At 42.6% G+C, this 19,052-nt stretch overlaps 1 long non-coding RNA gene across 1 annotated transcript in view; it reads right to left on the bottom strand.

Annotated features, from left to right (window-relative positions):
- Nucleotides 1-298: 298 nt before the first annotated feature.
- The window catches only part of LOC120638668, a 31,614-nt gene continuing 12,860 nt past the window's right edge, over nucleotides 299-19,052 (bottom strand). The window contains exon 2 of the long non-coding RNA XR_005660513.1: nucleotides 299-787. This is a non-coding gene — a long non-coding RNA (uncharacterized LOC120638668). The remainder of the gene's footprint in view (nucleotides 788-19,052) is intronic.

Genomic DNA, 19,052 nt, shown 5'->3' with positions numbered 1-19,052 from the left:
GGAAACAGCTTGGGTCTGGGAATCAGATCACCGGGGTTCTAAACCAGCTGTGCCACATGTCTGCTTTTGAGACCTTGGATGAGTCACTTCACTTCTCTCTGGCTCAGTTCCCTCATCTGCAAAATGGGTGTTTGATACCTGTTATCCCTCCTACTTGGACTGTGAGCACCATGTGGGACCTGATGATCTAATATCTGCCCCAGCACTTAGTACGGTACTTGGTACATATTAGGCACTTAAATTACAGAATTATTATCAACAAATACTTGGAAACAGAATTCCCTGAAAGCATTCAATCAATCAATCAATAGTATTTATTGAGCACTTACTGTGTGCAGACCATTGTACTAAGTACTTGGGAGAGTACAATATAAAACTATAACAGGCATATTCCCTGCCTACGCTGAGCTTACAGTCTAGAGGACTGTGTGCTAAACATTCAACATTATATTCCTGGTGGAAATCTGCCGTTGTGTCCTAGGTTTTCCAGCAGTGTACAGATGGCAAAGCAGCAAAAAACTGAACCAAAAGACCCGCCTGCCCTGTCCTGCCTGTGTCCTGATAGAATTAGCTCCAGCCCCACAGAGTGATTCGTTGAAAGAACATTCCAAATTCTTAGACTCCCTTGGATCTTAGATTTGGACTTAGTTCCCATCAAGCTCTCTCCAAGCTCGCTGAGCCCTCCTTTCTTGCAGCTGATTTTCTCGCTGATTTTTCTTCTCCCTCTCCTCAGGATTTGGAAGGCCACCTCCAAGAGAAAACTCAATTCACAGTGCTGGATGGGGCTCTGTAGAGAGGAAACGAGAGAGCAGGGAGAATTATTTTATTGATCTGCAGGAACCATCCTCTGATGAGATTTCTTTAGCCTCCCACTGCACCTAGGAAGCAAAGAGAGGGTAAGTGATTCTGTTTAAGTCCTCCCTCCTTGATGGCAGGAACAAAACGGGAGATGAACCAGAACCCTTATTTACCTCCTTCACCTTCCTCTATGACAAACCATCTCATTAATAATGGAAGCAGGGTGGCATAGTGGAGAGAACATAGACCTGGGAGTCAGAAGGACCTGGATTTTAATCCCAGCTCTGCCTCGTGTCTGCTGAAGGACCTTGGGCAAGTCATTTCACTTCTCTGTGCCTCAGTTACCTCAACTGTAAAATGGGGATAAAGACTGGGAGCCCCACGTGGGACAGCGATTGTATCCAAATTGATTAGCTTGAATCTATCCCAGTACTTAAAACGGTGCTTGGCACATAGTAAGCGCTTCACACACACAGGAACAATGATAATAATAACAATAATTAGACTACAGAATTGTTGGGAATTTGGAGAATTTATTTTTTTTCCATCATAATAAATGAATTCCCTGATAAGTCATCATCAAAGGGTCAGTAGTAGGCTAGAGAGAGCCCAAGAATTCCTGCGTGTAATTAACTCCCTAAGTGATCACTCTTTTTGAGTGGAATAGTAACTTTCTCTGCTGCACCATCACTTGGTTGAAAAATGCAGGAGTCAATCGAAGGGAAGGTGGGGAGGAGGGAAGGTGGAGAGATAATAATAATGATTATTGTGGTATTTGTTAAGCACTTACTATATGCCAAGCAATGTACTAAGAACTGGGATGGATACATGCAAATGCGAATTACAACGGACACAGTCTCTGTCCCGCATGGGGCTCACAGTCTTAATCCCCATTTTACAGATGAGGGAACTGAGGCCCAGAGAAGTGAAGTGACTTGCCCAAGGCTACCCGGCAGACAAGCGGCAAAGCCAGGATTAGAACCCTTGACTTTCTGACTCCCAGGCCCGTCCTCTATCCACTATGCCATGCTGCTTCTAAGTTAAGTGCAACCCCCAACCATGACCCTACCTGCGCTGGAGGCGTCTTAATGGGCAGAGGGGAGGAAGAGCAGGGAAAATGAGTTTGTTAAATGATGATTCTCCAATCTTCTACTCTGCTTAGGAAGTAGAGAGAAGGGAGGTGGCTTTTCTCATTAAATTGCCAACGTTCGAGTGCCAGTTTTTCGGGCTCATAAACTCCCCCTTCACATTCCCCAGCCCTCGATTGGTCACCTCTAAAAAAGTGAATATTGCACTGGCTTGGGAACAGTAGATCACTGATCTTGGGCAGCTGAGGCAAGGGGGAAGCGGGAGATTACCAGACATAGATTTCTGATCCTTCTTAGAGTATTTTCAGCAGATATTTCCGACCAAACCCGACGAAGCTGATGCTTCCAGACTTTTCTACCGTTCCTCTTTCTCCACTCAAGCTGGCTAGCATTTGAGTTTATATTTGTCACTTCTGACAGTGGTCTGGTACGGTCTCTTTACGTCTTTCATTAGGACTGCCATCTCAAATACGTGGAAAAGAGGGGAATAGGATTGTATGTCCCGGTGACAGACACCACATCCCAAATCTTTGAGCGAGTCTGATTCACCAACTCGTAAAAGAGTGCCGCTCTGTGGGATATGCCTTCCAGCCCAGGACAGGGGATCTGGGGGGCTTTTTGTGTGAATTCCCAGCCATTTTTGGTCATCACACACAAGATGTTTTTAAACAGAGATGTCAGGTTGTTAATCGTCTTTGCTATAGAGTGTCCCGGTAACTCGATGCTCTGGATTTGCCTGGATGTTTTAAAATGTTTTCAGTGCAAACACAAGAAGAAAACCTAGGCACCAGCCCATCCCCTCTTAAATCTTCTTATGGATTTCATTTGCTGTGTGGCCCGAGATAGGTCAAAAGGTTTTGGCTCAGGAGTCGAATTCTAGAAATAATCACCTTATAGACCCACTAAATCAATCATAATTAATGCACTTGCCTGGTTCTGTCAGCTGATTGCTGCTAGAGGGAGAAATAAAGAGGCCCTCTCTAATACAATTTGAAAAGAGATCAAATCTGTCATTTCATCTAATAATTGAGCCAAATGAGAAAAGAGACAGGTCAGAGTTCACCGGGTGACCTTATGTAAACCCAATAATGCATAATTCATTTCCATTTTATGGAATTTATAAGCCGTTGTAAACTGTCAGAATGCACTCATCCGCTCCAGCCTACACCAAACTCTCTCCGCTTATCATGCCACTCACACCAACCTGCCCAAACTTTTAAAGCGGTGGATTCTGGCATAATCATCCATACGCCTTCAACGCGGCCTGGTATTTAATTCAGTCTTCCAAGCGTGTGAAGTTAATAACTGAATAAATCACTGGCAGCTCTCTTGGAATGATATAAAACCTGTAATTTATTTATTGAGTGTTACAAATACAGTTAAAACATGTTTTCACGCAAATTTCCTTTGCCTGTTTCGTTATCAAAAGGCGAATGTGGGATTGGGTTCTGGAAAGCTAAAGGTAACAATAGCTCAGGCCTGTGGAGTTGGCCTTTTCCTTCCTGTCCCAGATTCACTGGCTCCACATCAAGCAAGCTACCCTTTGAGGCAACTAGGTTTAATCATTTAGAGTTGTGGAGTGGAGGGAAGGGAAAGAGGGGAGACCTGCTTGGGAAGCATTTCTCACTAAGCGATTGTTCTCCAAATGTCCACCTTCTAACTATGCCTGACTCCCGGCTCTCCCTCCTCTGATTCCTCATTCACACTGTTCTCCCAGCCTGGAACTTTTTCCCCAGCCCCCAAATCTGCCAGACTAAGGTTCTCCCCATCTTCTAAACCCTCCTAAAATTCCACTTCCTCCAGGTAGTCTTCCCCATTTAATTCACAGCACATCAGTTGCATCAGTCAGTCAGTCATTCGTATTTATTGAGCACTTACTGTGTGGAGACCATCGTACTAAGGGTTTGGGAGAATACGATATCACAATATAGCAGACCCAACCCCTGCCCCTTATTGCCATTGTTCTTGTCTGTCCATCTCCCCCGATTAGACTAACGGCAGGGACTGTCTCTATCTGTTGCCAACTTGTTCATCCCAAGCGCTTAGTACAGTGCTCTGCACATAGTAAGCGCTCAATAAATACTACTGAATGAATGAATGAATGAATGAATGAATGAATGCCCATAACTAGCTTAGGCTCTAGAGGGGGAAACAGACCTCCATATAAATATAAATGCATCAATCCATCGGCATCCACGAGCATCTCATTTCATCCCTATCGTCGGCCTATTGATTTGCATATTCAATCATTTAGCTAGCTATTTCATCCTGACTGATTTAAACAACTACCTGTAAAACTTTCGCTCTTCTTCCTGCTTCCACTATTTGTAAATGATTATTACCTGTTTCCATCTTTAGATTGTGACCACCTTGTAGGCAAGGAACCTGGGTCTTGCTTCTATTATACTCTCCCAAGGACACAACGCTGCTAATTCAGTAGGCACTCAGTTATTCCCACTGATTGATTAATTGGTTGATTGATCATCCAGTGGGTCAAGACTCTGGACTGTCCCTGAACAAGATGTAAACTGCTAAAATGAACCTTTCAATTAATCAGTAGCGCTGCGTGCAAAATTCCTTATAAGGTGCTTGAGAATGTAGAATGAGGAAAACAGTCCCTGCCCAAGAGGATATCACAGTTGAATGGAAAGAATATGCAATCAAAACAGCAATGAGACTAAAATTCACAAAAGAAGATATGACTGAGTACTAGTCATCTGATAGTTGTGAAGTTTATGCCCTGTATCAGCAAACTGACCATCTCCCGGAGTGCATGCAAACTTTCTCGATTCACTTTTTAATGTCCTCGTCTCTCTGTGTGAGATTGGATAGACACGATTGGCCCATTTTCCATGTATTAACCAAACTTCTCTTGGACCTACTGTCATTTTGCATCCTGCACAACTTCCTGTGGTAATAGATTTCATGTTTATCACTTGCTGGGTGAAAAAGTTTTTTGTACTTGTTTGGAGTCTACCTTCAAGCTCAAATGAATGTGCCTATGCTCAGGTATACAGGGATTTGGTGAACAATAATCCTACATTTGAGTTGTCTTTACCCTTCACGATTTTGCAAGGTTCAGCCATGACCTCCTTCAGCCTTCATCGTTCAATAGCGAATAATCCTAATCTCTTCATTCTCTCCTAATATAGAAACAGTTCCAATCACCTGATTAGTTTATTTGCCCAATTCTGCTCAATCTCCAAGTCTTTTTTTCTGGGGTAATGTCAACTTTCTGTAGTAATTCATTCGTAGGTGTATCATAATTGCATATCGTGCCCCAACTTAGTCTTTTGTTCGGCTTTGCTGATGCTGTCCAGTTTTTCATTGGCCCTTTTTGGCTGCTGCTGGGTATTAGGCCAATACTTTAAAGGATGAGTCACCAGTTACTTCAAGTTCTTTTCTCTAAGTCTTGAATGATAGCTTAGAGCCTGTCAAGGTAAGTAAAATTCCTTGGCTCCACTTGGAAATTCCCTAAGACTTCTCTCATCAGAGTGTAAACAGCTTGCGAGCAGGGAATGTGTCTCCTGCTTCTATTGAACTTTACCAAGAGTTTACCAAGGAGAACTTCTCCAAGGAGAAGCAGCATGGCCTAGTGGATAGAGCACGGGCCTGGCAGCCAGAAGGACCTGGGTTCTAATCAATCGCTCAATCAGTTGTAGTTATTGAGTGCTTATTATGTGCCGAGCACGGTACTAAGCACTTGGGAGAGTACAATACAAGAGAATTAGCAGAAACGTTCCCTGCCCATAACGAGCTTACAGTCTAGAGGGGGAGGCAGACATTAATATGAAACCTGCCTCTAGTCTCCTATGTGACCTTGGACAAGTCACTTGCTTCTCTGGGCCTCAGCTACCTCATCTGTAAAATGGGGATTATAGACTAGGAGTCCCATGTGGGACAGGGACGGTGTTCAAGCTGACAAGCTTGTATCTATCCTAGTGCTTAGAATAGTGCCTGGCACGTAGTTTGTGCTTAACAAATATCATTTTTTTAAAAAGTTTAATCAAGTGCACTGCATCCAGTGAGTGCTCAGTAAGTACCATTACTGCTACCATTCCCCACATCTTTTCCTCAAAAATCTTCAGGTTCCAAAACATCTGAAGACTCGCAGAGCCAATGGAAGATGTGGAATAAGGGAGACCACGGAAGACTTTTTGCGGGTGGAAGCAGGGAGAAAACCTCCTTTCACTCAGAGGAACTGCAGGGTGACTCAAACCCGGACACTTGGATGTATCGATCTTAAAGCCGACCCTCCAAAAGTCTGGATCCAAGTTAGCCTTCTTCACTTCAGACTTTTGGGTAGTGGGGATTGAAAGTGACCGCAGGCCTTGACTTTTTCATTTGGTGTATGTCTGACCCCGTGACCCCTGAGATCATGAGTCTTTACCCCATCTGATTAACACATTCCATAATTTTGAAGGTCTCGTCTAGAGCCTCCTTCCATTAATCACAACTGAGGCACCAGGAACAGGAGGAGAAAATAAAAAAAAGCACGACGAAGGTTATCAAATCCCTAGGGCTGATTAGGAAGTTAGATAAGTAAGTGAGACTTTTCACAAACGAAAATTCTGGGGTATACCCTAGGATGGTTTCAGACTGCAACTTGAGAGGAGTAAAGCGGTATGAGAAAAACAAACAGTAAAAAAAAAATAACCCACTGCCACTTGGATTTCATAAAGCTCTAATATCTTGGGGATCATCTGTCCATCTGTTCTAGGAAGGACAGTGTTAAATCGTGCTCTTTTCTTGTGTCATCTTAACATGTCAGTGTTAAATCCGTCTGTGAAATCAGATCTGGAGATATAGCAGGCAGTGTATGTGACCAAGTTTGGTGAAGTCTGACAGAGGGAGTGGTCTCAGATAGGTGAGGTAATCTACTGAATGAAAAAAGTACACCGCAAGAAACTGGGTTTGTCTCTATAGGACAGTCATTCCTAGCTGTGGTGTATAGGATGTGGAAAGCACGCTCCTTCACAACGAACTGAGTCATACTTGGACATCTTTCAGAACTTCTTCACTTCTCTCCCTATCCTTTTTCTTATCAAATGGCACCCGGCCTATGCCCCTATTCATTGTTTTGAACTTGGTAGGATTATGCTAGCTAACTCTTCTGAGGGCCAGGGGAGGTTGTTATGAGGAAATAAGATACTCCAAGTAGTCTTTGAGGGAACGAGAAAGAGAGACTGAGAGAAAGGGTGCAGGGGTGGAGAGGAGAGGAGAGGGGAGACGAGAGAATGGGAGAAAGAAAGAGGGAAGGGAGAGGGAAAGAGGAGAAGACAGAGACAGAGAGTAAAGATCAATTCATCAATCAGTGGTTTTTATTGAGGCTTACTCTGTTCAAAGCACTGAACTAAGCGCTTGGGAGAGTACAATGCAACAGAGTTGGAAGACACATCCCCTGCCCACAGTGAGCTTAGAGTCCAGAGGGGAAGACAGTAATATAAACAAATAATTTATATGTAACTTACAGATGTGCACACTGGGGCTGCGAGGCTATCTTTTGTCTTCTTAAAGCTGATCTTCAATAAAGTAGAAACTTAGAATAACACATTTGTAGTGAAGTGGTTGAGGGTAAAAAATAATCATGGTCACGTCTACTCAGGGAAAAGTCAAGTGGAAAATTCCATTTATCTAGATATTTCAGGAGGAGAAGCAAGCCAGTCTCCTGAAATATAAGTTCCTCAAGGGCAAGATTGTGTCTACCAACACTATTGTATTTCTTTCACCCAAGTGTTTAGTATAGGGCTCTGCACATGGCAAGTGCTCAATAATAACGTTGATTGTTGTTTGATAGTTTGGAAAACAAGGTTTTTGGAGACATGGCTTAAGCAGATTTGCTGTAATGATTGAATTTGAAAGCAGTTTGGCATAATGGAAAGACCCTGAGGCTACGAGTCAGAAAATGTGGGTTCTAGTCCTAGATCTGCCACTAGTCTCCTGGGTGATCCTGGGTAAATCACTTAACCTTTTTTTAATGTTTTTGGTAAGCACTTACTATGTGCCAGACGTTGCACACTTCAACAAATGACGCCATTTATGATTAATAATGGGAATTGTTAGTTAGAAAAGGGGGACTTTTAGGTGTATTTCGCTCTTGATTAAAGAAAAAATGTAACCAAATCTGCTATACGCTCTTACTACACTGTTCTGCCCTGGATGCCATCCATCTGCTATCAAGATTGAGCTGATGTTATATCAGGGCTAATTCCTCCAGGGTTTGATGGAGTTGGAGGTTAAGGAGGCTGAACAGTATATCAGAGAAAGGAGGATTGCAGAGAGTAAGTGATGTGAAATGTATTATGAACATTCACGGGGAAGAGAAATTGTCTTTTTCCTGTTGATAGTAGAAAATCAATATGGTTGTTTTCTGTTTCAGTTTTCAAGGGCACAAGCAGTTGCTACTTCAGATTGAGGAGGTCCATCGTGTAGTTAACAGGATGTCAGCAGCGACTGAGCAGTTGAAAAAAGAATGACCTTGTTCTGCCTTGGATTTAGCCTGAGTGATCTGAGGTGGGGGAATCATGAAATCTTTTCCAGAGGTCCCAGAGAAGGGCCCAGGTTGGCTCGTCACCCTGAAGAGAAATTTGGAGATTCAGCACCTTAGATTAAGATAAAAGAAGGAGTTTTGATTTGGTTTGGCAGCCTTTAATGACCTAGTGAGGTATTACAGGCCTGAGCTCTAAGGTGAATCTACTCTGCCCTGGAATCTTTACAACCAATGTCATAGAATTTCACTGCAGTTGAATTTTCCAAACTGTTTCTTTTCTACTCTGGGAGCTGAGATTTAGATCTGGATTCCTAGACCCATGCATTCTTAGGATCCTTGTTATTACAACATTGACATTTGCGAACCATGATTTCAGTGGAAAACGTGATGTTGCCTTCAAACCCTCTCCATAAAATCGCTATTACCTTCATCCTCACAAATTAAGCATTCATGACTATTTATATAATTAAAAGTTGGTTCCGAACACCAATGATGCCGTACACTGTAAGCTCCTTGATAGTTGATAACCTGTCTTTTGCTTTGTTTGCATTTTCCCAAGCATTTAGTAGAGTGGAATTACATTGAGTGGACATTCAATAAATATCATTACTACGATGACTAATATGTGTTTTATCGATATATAGTGCTGTTTTTAGAAGTTCTGGATGCTGATATGTGGTAAAGCTTAAACAATCTCCAGGCAAACACACATGCAGAGGCACACACAAAACACACCCATCCACACACACACTATTTAAACACCATGAATTTTCCGGTCAGATCAAATTGCATCCACCATCCTTCTCCCTTTGCAGCTGTAGTACACAGTGTGTGCATTCCACCATTTGGCTCTGACTTTATCCTTATTTTGAATTTTTTTTAACCTTGAAACCATTTGAATGTGAACCCTCCCCTGTGGGTGTTGGGGTTAAAAAGTAAATTACATCTTTCCATTCTCTTCTTCCTCCTATCCATAATTTATTTTGTGTCTGTCTCTCCGTTAGATTGTACCGTTCCTGTGACGGCAGAGATTGTGTGTTCTACCGCTCCATTGTCCTGTCTCCAGAGGATGCAGTCTGGGGACCTCCTCCCACTAGGCACTAAAAAAGTCTTATTGATTAGATTGAGTACATCGTTCAGGTATGAAAGCAGTGATATAAAGACCAATTTTTGCAAGGGATCCCTGTAGCTTTCTGAAATAGAGGACCTCTTTAACTGTCTAAATTCAGTTCTCTTTGTAGGTGCCTGAGGAAACATCCCATCCACTTGCCAGACACTTGCTGTCTCAGTTTTGCCCTCTGTAAAATGGAGATTATGAAGTTCAGGCTCTCCCCTGTCCCTGAAATATCTGTATTTTCCACGGAGAAGGCTCATTTCCTCAATTGTGCTCCATTATACTTTATTCATCCCCCCTCCCAGCCCCACCGTACTTATGTACACACCTGTAATTTTATTTATATTAATGCCTGTCCCCCACTCTGTAAACTCACCATGGGCAGGGAATGTGTCTGTTATAACGTTACACTGTACTCTCCCAAGCGCTGAGTGCAGCGCTCTGCACACGGTAAGTGCTCAATAAATATGACTGACTCTCCCAGCTGCTGAAAACAGGGGTCTGCATGTACTAGGTCCTCATTAAATATAATCCATAGATCGATTTGTCCAAAGGGAGTCAGTTTGGATTCTAATTTGAGATTCCCAAGCCTTCCCCTCTCTCACTCAGCTCTTGGAAAAGCAGCCTGCAGGAGCTCAAATCTGAAGCACATCTTCCGTCTCTGAATATACGCTCTCTCACATTCACAAACATTGATCAAGCACCTACTTCTCCAGTGTCCGTGTGGGACAGCACATATCGTAATGATGACCTTCTTAAGCAGTGGTCATGGTACAAGGTATAAAAATCAAAGAGCACAGAGGATTTATAGTTCCGTAGAAGCCTCCCTAAAGGACATTATCATTGCTGCCGGAAATAAAATATCAGCCCAAGCCTAAGTTCAAAATTATAATGCTTCTCATTTTAACTGTTTCCTTCCTGGAAGGTTCATTTTCCTTGGCCTGGGGTGGGGAGGGTTTGAACAGGTCTGGATATGTTTATAGCACTCCCACCAGCAGAACCACAAATAGCAGCACGCTAAAAAGAGAAAGGAGCCAGGTGAATTCCCTGAATGGCTAACGGCTCCTGCCAGGGGATCCGGAAGATTTGGACAGCATTCGGGCTGGTGCACACTGAAACTCTGTGGGGGTTGTGGTAGCAAGAAGAAGGCATGTGACCTTCCACAAAATTCAAAAAGCAATAATAAGCACGTTCACCTCTTCACACTTGGGCAATGTACTTACCCAGTGAGAGCCTTTTAAAAGCGATGAAGTTTTAGACTTCGATGAAAAGCGTTGAGAAAATATTTACTTTAGGATTAAAATTAAATCAATTGGAAAATTATGAAAGATGATGAGCTCCGGAGGGGACAGAGACCGTGTCTAGAGCCCACTCTTTCCCAATGCTCTGCACACTGTAAGGGCTTAATAAATACTATTATTGCTATTACAGCGAAACAGGTAACACACATTTAAGATTTCCTGAGAGAGAACCTTGCTGACATCTCCTTGGTTCTGCATAGAGGGTAGGAATCATACTTCCACCCCAAAATACAAGACTCGTGGGCTTTAACCAGTTCTGAAACTATGGTGTTTACTGAGTGTTTGCTGTGTGCAGAACACTGTACTAAGCACTTGGGGAAGTACAATACAAAAGACTTGGTAGCCAAGTCCTGCCCTCAAGAAGTTTGCATTTTAGTGAATGTACTGACCCTTACCAAACCCCCTCCTCCAAAGAGACTTAGAAAGACTTACAGAGAAAGGAAGAGATGGAGACTTAAGCAGCAAACAGCTCTTCTCGAACAAAAGTTGATCAATTGATTTGAGTGAAGATGGATCGGAAACAAATAGATTCAGATTTCCTCAAAATCATTTGGGATTAAAGGGAAGGTTTTTTTTTCTTTTAAATGGCATCTTTTTAATGCTTACTATGTGTCAGGCACTGTTCTAAATCCTGAGGTAGATACAAGCTAATCAGGTTGGACACAGTCCCTGGACCATATGGGGCTCACAATCTAAGTAGGAGGGAGTACAGGTTTTGAATCCCCATTTTACAGTTGAGGAAATGGAGGTAAAGAGATGGTAAATGACCGGTTTAAGATCACACAGCTAGCACTCAATCAATCATTCAGTGGTAATTATTGAGTGCTTACCATGGGCAGAATACTGTTCTAAGTGATTGGAAGAGTACAGTACAACAGAATTAGCAGATACGTTCCTTGCCCATAACGAGTTTAGAGACACAGAGCAGGAAGTAGAACCCAAGTCCTCTGACTCCCAGTCCCATGCTCTTTCCACTAGGCCACTAGGCCATACTGCTCCCTATTTTTTAAATCATATTTGTTAAGTGTTTAATACGTGCCAGGCACTGTACTGAACGCTGAGATAGATACAAGCTACTCAGACTGTACACTGCCCATGGCTCACATGGGGCTCACAGTCTTAATCTCCACTTTACAGATGAGGTAAAGTGGCCCAGAGAAGTGAAGTGACTTGCCCAAGGTCATACAGCAGACAAGTGACAGAGCCGGAATTAGAACACAGGTCTTCTGACTCCCAGGCCACATGACCTCTCCACTAGGTCACACTGCTTCCCTAATTTCTGGGAAGTTGGATGATTTGTTGCATTCTCCAAGTCTGGAAAAAGAAACTTGGGTTTGGAATTGACAGAGAATGGCTGAGATGAGGGCTCTACCCTTTCAAGCTAGGGCAGGTCCTGGTATTAAAAATCAAACTGGTGTCAACTGGTCAACTGGTCAGCTTGCCCTGGTTTATGACATCACCCAGGCCAAGAACTGGAAATGATCACTGAGTCACTGTTTGAAGATATTTGGAGAGTACATATGTCAGGGAGCATGGTTCCAGCTTCTTGAGGACAGGGCTCTTGTCTGCAACCTCTATTGTACTTTTCCAAGTGCTCAGTTTAGTCCTCTGGAATGAGTAAGTGTTCTATAAATACTACTGATGGTTTGATTAGTGGAAAGAGCCTAGAGTTGGCAGTCAGGAGACCCAGATTCTATTTTCTGCTCTGCTACTCATCTGGGTGTGTCCTTGGGAAAGTCATTTAACCTGTCTCTGGTTCTCAGTTTCCTCAGCTGTAAAATGGGGATAATCATGCTGACCTCACAGGGAGGTCACTGATGTGTAAACCCTTTGAAAAGCAAATGCACTCTAGTAATATACAAGGTATCACTATGGGAAATGCCTGCAAAGGCAGACAAAACCTCCCTAAAGAGTAGATGGGGATGGGAGAAGTGAATTCCTAACCCTAACATTCATTTTTCTAAGACGCTTTCTCTAACGATGTCAACTCTGAAACAGGATCATGAGTCAGCAGCCTAGCTGCCTTTTCTGAATAAACCAGCTGCCCTATATCCAACTTCATTCCAATTCTTGGAAAAAAATTCCAGTATTCCTATAATCGAGAAGTAGGCAGCTGCCCAAAACCCATACACGTCACATCCCAAATTAACAGCTGTTTTTTTTATGAAACATTAAAAGGATAAGCCTTAGATGACTTCACTAGGGATGTATCAAACCTCAGATTGAGCTGAGCAAATGTAGAATTATGATTTCATTATTGAAAGGTTGGGCCCAATTAGGAGAGAATGAGATTTGTTTAGAGAATGCTGTTGGCCCGTTTTTTTTTTTTCAGTTCCTAATCATGAGTTTAATTTTTAATGGAAAAGCATTGCTAGCATAATTAACACCCAATTTACATGTGCATCCATAGAACCAATTAATTACATTTTATTGATGCCTCGTTGCTCCTTAAAATGCTTTCCAAATGCTTGCAAATTGACTTTAAACTGTTGATAGTGGAAGTCCTTCGTACTTTTCTTGGTGTTATGAAATACTAGCCCCTTCATTCATTAAAAACGTGCTTATCTACTGCCGGCAATCCATTATGTGAAAAGCATATTTTGCATGGAGGATGCTGTGTGGGCTGAGTGAAAAGCAAACGAGAAAGTGTTTTCTTAGCCACAGAGGGAGTAAGAGAATACAAGGACAAGGAGCACAAATGGAAATCATCTGAACGGCATTTACTTTGACTCATTGGGATATGGAAAATGAGAAGTGATCAGCTGACACTTTCATTTATGAGAGAACTCTGAGCCACTCTCTGGAGAAAGTGAAAGGAAAATATAATCGAATGAACACGTCAGGCGTGTTGAGTATACGCTTGTGCTCTTGAAGTATTAGAGGTTATTTCTCCTCCTTGAAATCTCTCTCTCTCTCCGAAATCATGAAGGATGTGGACCAGACAAGCACAGAGCTGCTCTCCAATCCTACAACATCAGGATGTTTGAATGTGGTAGGTTCAAAATAAACAGTTCTCCACATAGCTCAGGGTTAAGATGCGGTACCAATTCTTCAGGAAGGTGGATAGGCAGAAAATATCAGTAGGCTCAAGAGAGAATGGGTAAAGTGTGTGGACAAGGTGCCAACAATGGGTACCTGGAGAGAAAGTTAGGGATGCAGAGAGAAAAAATTAGGGAGATTGGATGATCCGATTTTAAACACTAAGATCTTTGTTCAAGAAGTCACCCTCACATAGTTTCTTCAAGCGTCTTGTTGTCACTGATGGAGAAAGAAACCTGGATTGGACAGACCTTTTATCTGATCCACTAATGGCATTGTTCATGGTTTTAGTTATGTGCAAATACTCTCTGATGAGGATGGTTTTAAATTCTAAACTTCTACTGTGAAAAGCAGTGTACGAAGTTGTAGTTTAATGAGTGAGGTTTTGGAGAAATGGGCAGTTTATCTTTCAGAGAGAGTAGAATGAACTTTCCCAAGGTGCAAAGGGACTACCATTGGGAAAAAAAAAAAACGTTACATGAGACACTTGGTTCCCGCCCTATCATTTCTATTCCCTGTACTAGTTAGCTCACTTCGAGATGAATGGCTCTTCATTGGGAACTCATTATTCTTTGTAGATTTCCTCGTGTCCATGTTGGCTTTATGGATTTTCCTATTTCATCTCTCTACTTGGTATTTTATCTCCATTGACTCTGGTTTCCAATCTTTAATAAGCTGTCGGAAACTCTTCATCTCTCTCCTGTCTCTCTGTGACGCCCTCCTTCACTTTTGAATAATGGCTCTTCGCTTCGGCTATTTCAGTTTCATATTTTAAACCAAGCTCTTTTGCTTCCTCTTTTTTCCTCCTCTGGAGATTGAGGGGTGCCTGTTTTAGTTTCCAGGGAGGATAAGATCTTCCCCCCATAGACCAATGTACCTGGAAGGTCTGGGGCTCACGGGATATATAAATATTTGCTCTCCAGTTCAGCGGGAGTCTGATTTTCATGATGTCTTTTTACTCTCTCCCCAAGCTCCTGCTCAGTCTGCTTCTTGTCTCTTTTGATCACCATTTATCAAAGGTATTCTGGGTATTCCTGCGCGTTAACAGAAGTTAGACTGTGAGCTCCATGTGTGACAGGGACTGTGTCTGACCTAATTAACCCGTACCTATCTCAGTGCTTAGAACAGCTTGCAGGGAATGTGTCTGTTATATTGTTGTATTGTACTCTCCCAAGTGTCATGCTCTGCACACAGGAAGTGCTCAATAAATTCAACGGACTGATCGACGGACTGACACATAGTAAGTGCTTAAAAATACCATTAAAAAGGATATGCAAACTGGAGAAAAGGTGTGTGTCCTAAATTTTCTAGAGGTAGATTTTCTGGCTAATGGAGATATACAGACTGACAATGCCTGAAGTTAGGAATGAACTTGTGAGGAAAAATTTGAACACAAAGCATGCCAAGGAAAGAAGAACCTGCATATCTGACAATGAAAGACAGGAGAATTGAAGGCATTATGTTTCTGGGCGATCTGTCTCTGTTTCTCCTTTGGAAGATTTCAACTCAGCTCCTTTAGGGTGTCAGTTCTTCATTCATTCATGGATTACCGGGTACCAGTTAACCTCATTTGTCAGTCAGTCAGTCAGTTGTATTTATTGAGTGCTTACTGTGTGCAGAGCACCGTACTAAGCACTTGGGACAATACAGTATAATAAGATAACAGACGCATTCCCTACCCACAGTGAGCTTGGGTTTTTTATTGCTTCACAGATGGCTACATGATGAAACTCATAGCACAGTTGAATGCAGGACCAAGATAATCCAATTTCCCGACTTGTTCAAATCTACTGAGAGGAATTCTAAATATTTTCCTGTTTGTAGTATTGGCCTCAAGAACGGGATCTCTTTAATTTAGATCAGCAACTCTGTGTGGTTAATCTTCTCGGCACTAGCCAGTGACCAGTACCTGAGTGACACAAAGCCCACCAAGGTCTCCTGGCGTCTTCTCAGCGGTTAGTCAATGGTTTCTCACCTTGCACCAAGTCCCTCTTCCCATTTTAACCTCATCGCCTCCTAAGCCTGTTGTCAACATTCATCTTGCAACCTTCCCTCGCTCCTGTCCTGCTTCCCCCACACCCACCCCAGAGGCTCTGCTATATTGAAGAAACCTGGGGTTGCTATTAAAGTTTTTTAAGAGCTCCTACAGGAAAGGCCATCTGGAGCCCTGGGACTTCTCTAGAAGAAAACACACACGAGGATGTGTTCCCAGCTAAAGCGGTGTCGGGAGCACGTTCGTTTGGAACATAAGAGCCCTGGGCTGGATCACTGGGAACCAAGGGAGTGTTCTCATTCCAAGGGCCAGGAAAATCTCAGGAGTCAAGACTTTTCTCCCCAGGGTACTGGATTCGACAGTAGGTACCCTTTTACATACAGAAGACTAGCTTATCTGTCATTCTGTTAAGTCTGGAGATTACCCGGGGTCCTTTGCTTTCTCCCTTATACCTCTGTCATCTCCCAACTCTTCTCTGCCCTCCCCAGTCCAACACTATGCACCCAGAGTGAAGAAAGGGATACAGAGAAGAGAAAAAGCTCATATTCTATTTAGTCAATTAATCATTTATACTTATTACATACTTACTATGAGCATGGACTGTACTAAGAAATTGGGAGAGTAATAATAATAATAATAATAATGTTGGTATTTGTTAAGTGCTTACTATGTGCAGAGCACTGTTCTAAGCACTGGGGTAGATACAGGGTAATCAGGTTGTCCCACGTGAGGATGACAGTTAATCCCCATTTTACAGATGAGGTAACTGAGGCACAGAGAAGTGAAATGACTTGCCCACAGTCACACGGCTGACAGGTGGCAGAGCCGGGATTCAAACCCATGACCTCTGACTCTCAAGCCCAAGCTCTTTCCACTGAGCCACGCTGCTTCTCTAGCCAAGCTGCTTCTCTAACATAGTTGGTGGACAAGTTCCCTGCCCACAATGAGTTTACAGTGTAGGCTTCTTGTTAATAGATTTGGCAGTTTGATGTAGGGATAAAGTTCAGGTTAGAATGAAGTAGTTGAATTATACTAATCCTGTTCTTACTAACCCCAGCAAATTAAGTTTAGTGTGGGGTGGAAGAAATGTGTATCCCATATATACACACACCACCGATTCTCGATTATCCATCGAAAGAGCTTGTGAAAAGAAATCAGGAGACCTGGGTTCTCTTCCTAGTTCTGCCCGTTGACTGCCGTGTGATCTTCGGTAAATGACTTAACCTTTTAGGGCCTCAGATTTCTCATCTGTGAAATGGAAGTGTCTGGTCTCCTTTCTCCTTAGTTGGCCAGATCTGTGTGAGACAGACCGTTTCTGATCTGATTACCTTATATCTAGGTGACCTTTGGCAGGTAGAAATATTTATAATAATGGTGATATCTGTGACATACTCCAAGCACTGTATAAAGTACTTGGGTAGATATAAGATAATCAGGTTGGATGAAATGCCTGTTCTATATAGGGCTCACATTCAATGCCTAGAACAGTGCTTGGCACATTGTAAGTGCTTAACAAATACCATTGCTATTATTCTAGATAGGAGGGAAGATAGGTACAGAATCCCCATTTTACTGTTGAAGAAACTGAGGCCCAGAGAAGTTAAGAGGCTTGGCCAAGGTCACCCAGCAGGAAAGTGGCAGAGTCAAGATTAGAACCCAGACCCTCTTTCCACTAGGCCAAGAGCTTCATAAACACCATAATTTTCTTTACATAGAGCAACATAACAATGTTGAAAATTTCTCTCGAGCGGGTGAGACAGTGAAAGAGTAACTTGATGTACCTACTGACTAGCTTCTTTGGAAAAATATCAAGATTTATCTTCTTTTGAGAAAACTACCACCCCCAATTTAGCCTCCATTAATACTGGCCTCTCCGGTCAGTGGATCGTCTCAGCAGAAGGCAGTTTCAACCAAACTGCTTCCTTTCTTGTGGAAGCGTTCCGAAGTTTGGGCCCTGCTCTCCTCTGGGGTTTCTTTTGGGGCTCAGAAATCCTAGTTCAAAGGAACATTCAACTGGCCCAAAACTCCAAACCTGTGTATTGATCAATTTATTCTTTCAATTGTATTTATTGAGCACTTACTGTGGACAGAAACACTGTACTAAGCACTCGGGACTGTACAATATAATGGAGTTGGTAGACCTGTTCCCTGGCCCTCATATCGGATAGATAATTGCTCTCCTCTACTTCAAAGTCTTATTGAAAGCACATCTCCTCCAAGGAGCCTTCCCTGACTAAGCCTTCGTCTCCTCTTCTCCCTCTCCCTTCTGCTTCACCCTGACTTGCTACTTCTTTCATCTTCCCTCCCAATCCCACAGCACATATGTATATATCTGTAATTGTTTTTTTTATGTATATTAATGTCTGTCTCCATCTCTAGACTGCAAGCTCGTTGTGGGCAGGGAATGTGTCTGTTGTTATATTGTATTCTCCCAAGCACTTAGTACAGTGCCTTGCACGTGGTAAATGCTCAGTAAATACAATTGAATGAATAAATGAATGAATGAATTTCCAAACCAGCTTATAGTCTAGAGGACTGTTTATTAGGAGCAGGATCAGAAATGAGCTCAAAATAAATCCCATCCCCTGAGATCTTTGGTTCTCTTAAATTTGCAGGTTATTTCAGGGTTGGATCCTAGAATGCCAAAGGTCTTCAATAGGAGGTTTTCTTCCTCCCCCTGACCCATCCGTGTCTGTGGAGTGGATGTATGGCGGAAAACAGATAAATGAGGTAGCTGTCCAGAGATGCTCAGAAATCCTGATTCTAGGTGCTCTGATTTCTGATCTGCTACTGGATTTCTGGAGAGCAACAACAAAAAAAACCCACGATGTCTCAAGGTCTGCAACCAAAGGCGGAAAGAGAAAAAGGCTATATCAATCAATGGCATTTACTGAGCACTTACTGTGCACAGTCTACTTTCTAGGCACTTGGAATAATAATAGCAATAATAATAATTATGGTATTTGTTAAGTGCTATGTGCCAGACACTGTTCTAAATGCTGGGAAGATACAAGATAGTAGGGTCGGACACAGTCGCTGTCCCACATAGAACTCATACTCTTAATCCCCACTTTACAGACGAGGGAACTGAGGCCCAGAGAAATCAAGTGACTTGTCCAAATTCACACAGCAGAAAAGTGGCAGAGCTGGGATTAAAACCCATGACCTTCTGACTCCCAGACCCATGTTCTATCCACTAGGCAATGCTGCTTCTTATTGGAAGAGTACA

This window comes from Ornithorhynchus anatinus, chromosome 11, assembly GCF_004115215.2.
Source record: "Ornithorhynchus anatinus isolate Pmale09 chromosome 11, mOrnAna1.pri.v4, whole genome shotgun sequence".
Classification (NCBI taxonomy): domain Eukaryota; kingdom Metazoa; phylum Chordata; class Mammalia; order Monotremata; family Ornithorhynchidae; genus Ornithorhynchus; species Ornithorhynchus anatinus.
Note: the sequence above shows the minus strand (reverse complement) of the source record. Positions and strands in the feature narration are given on the sequence as shown.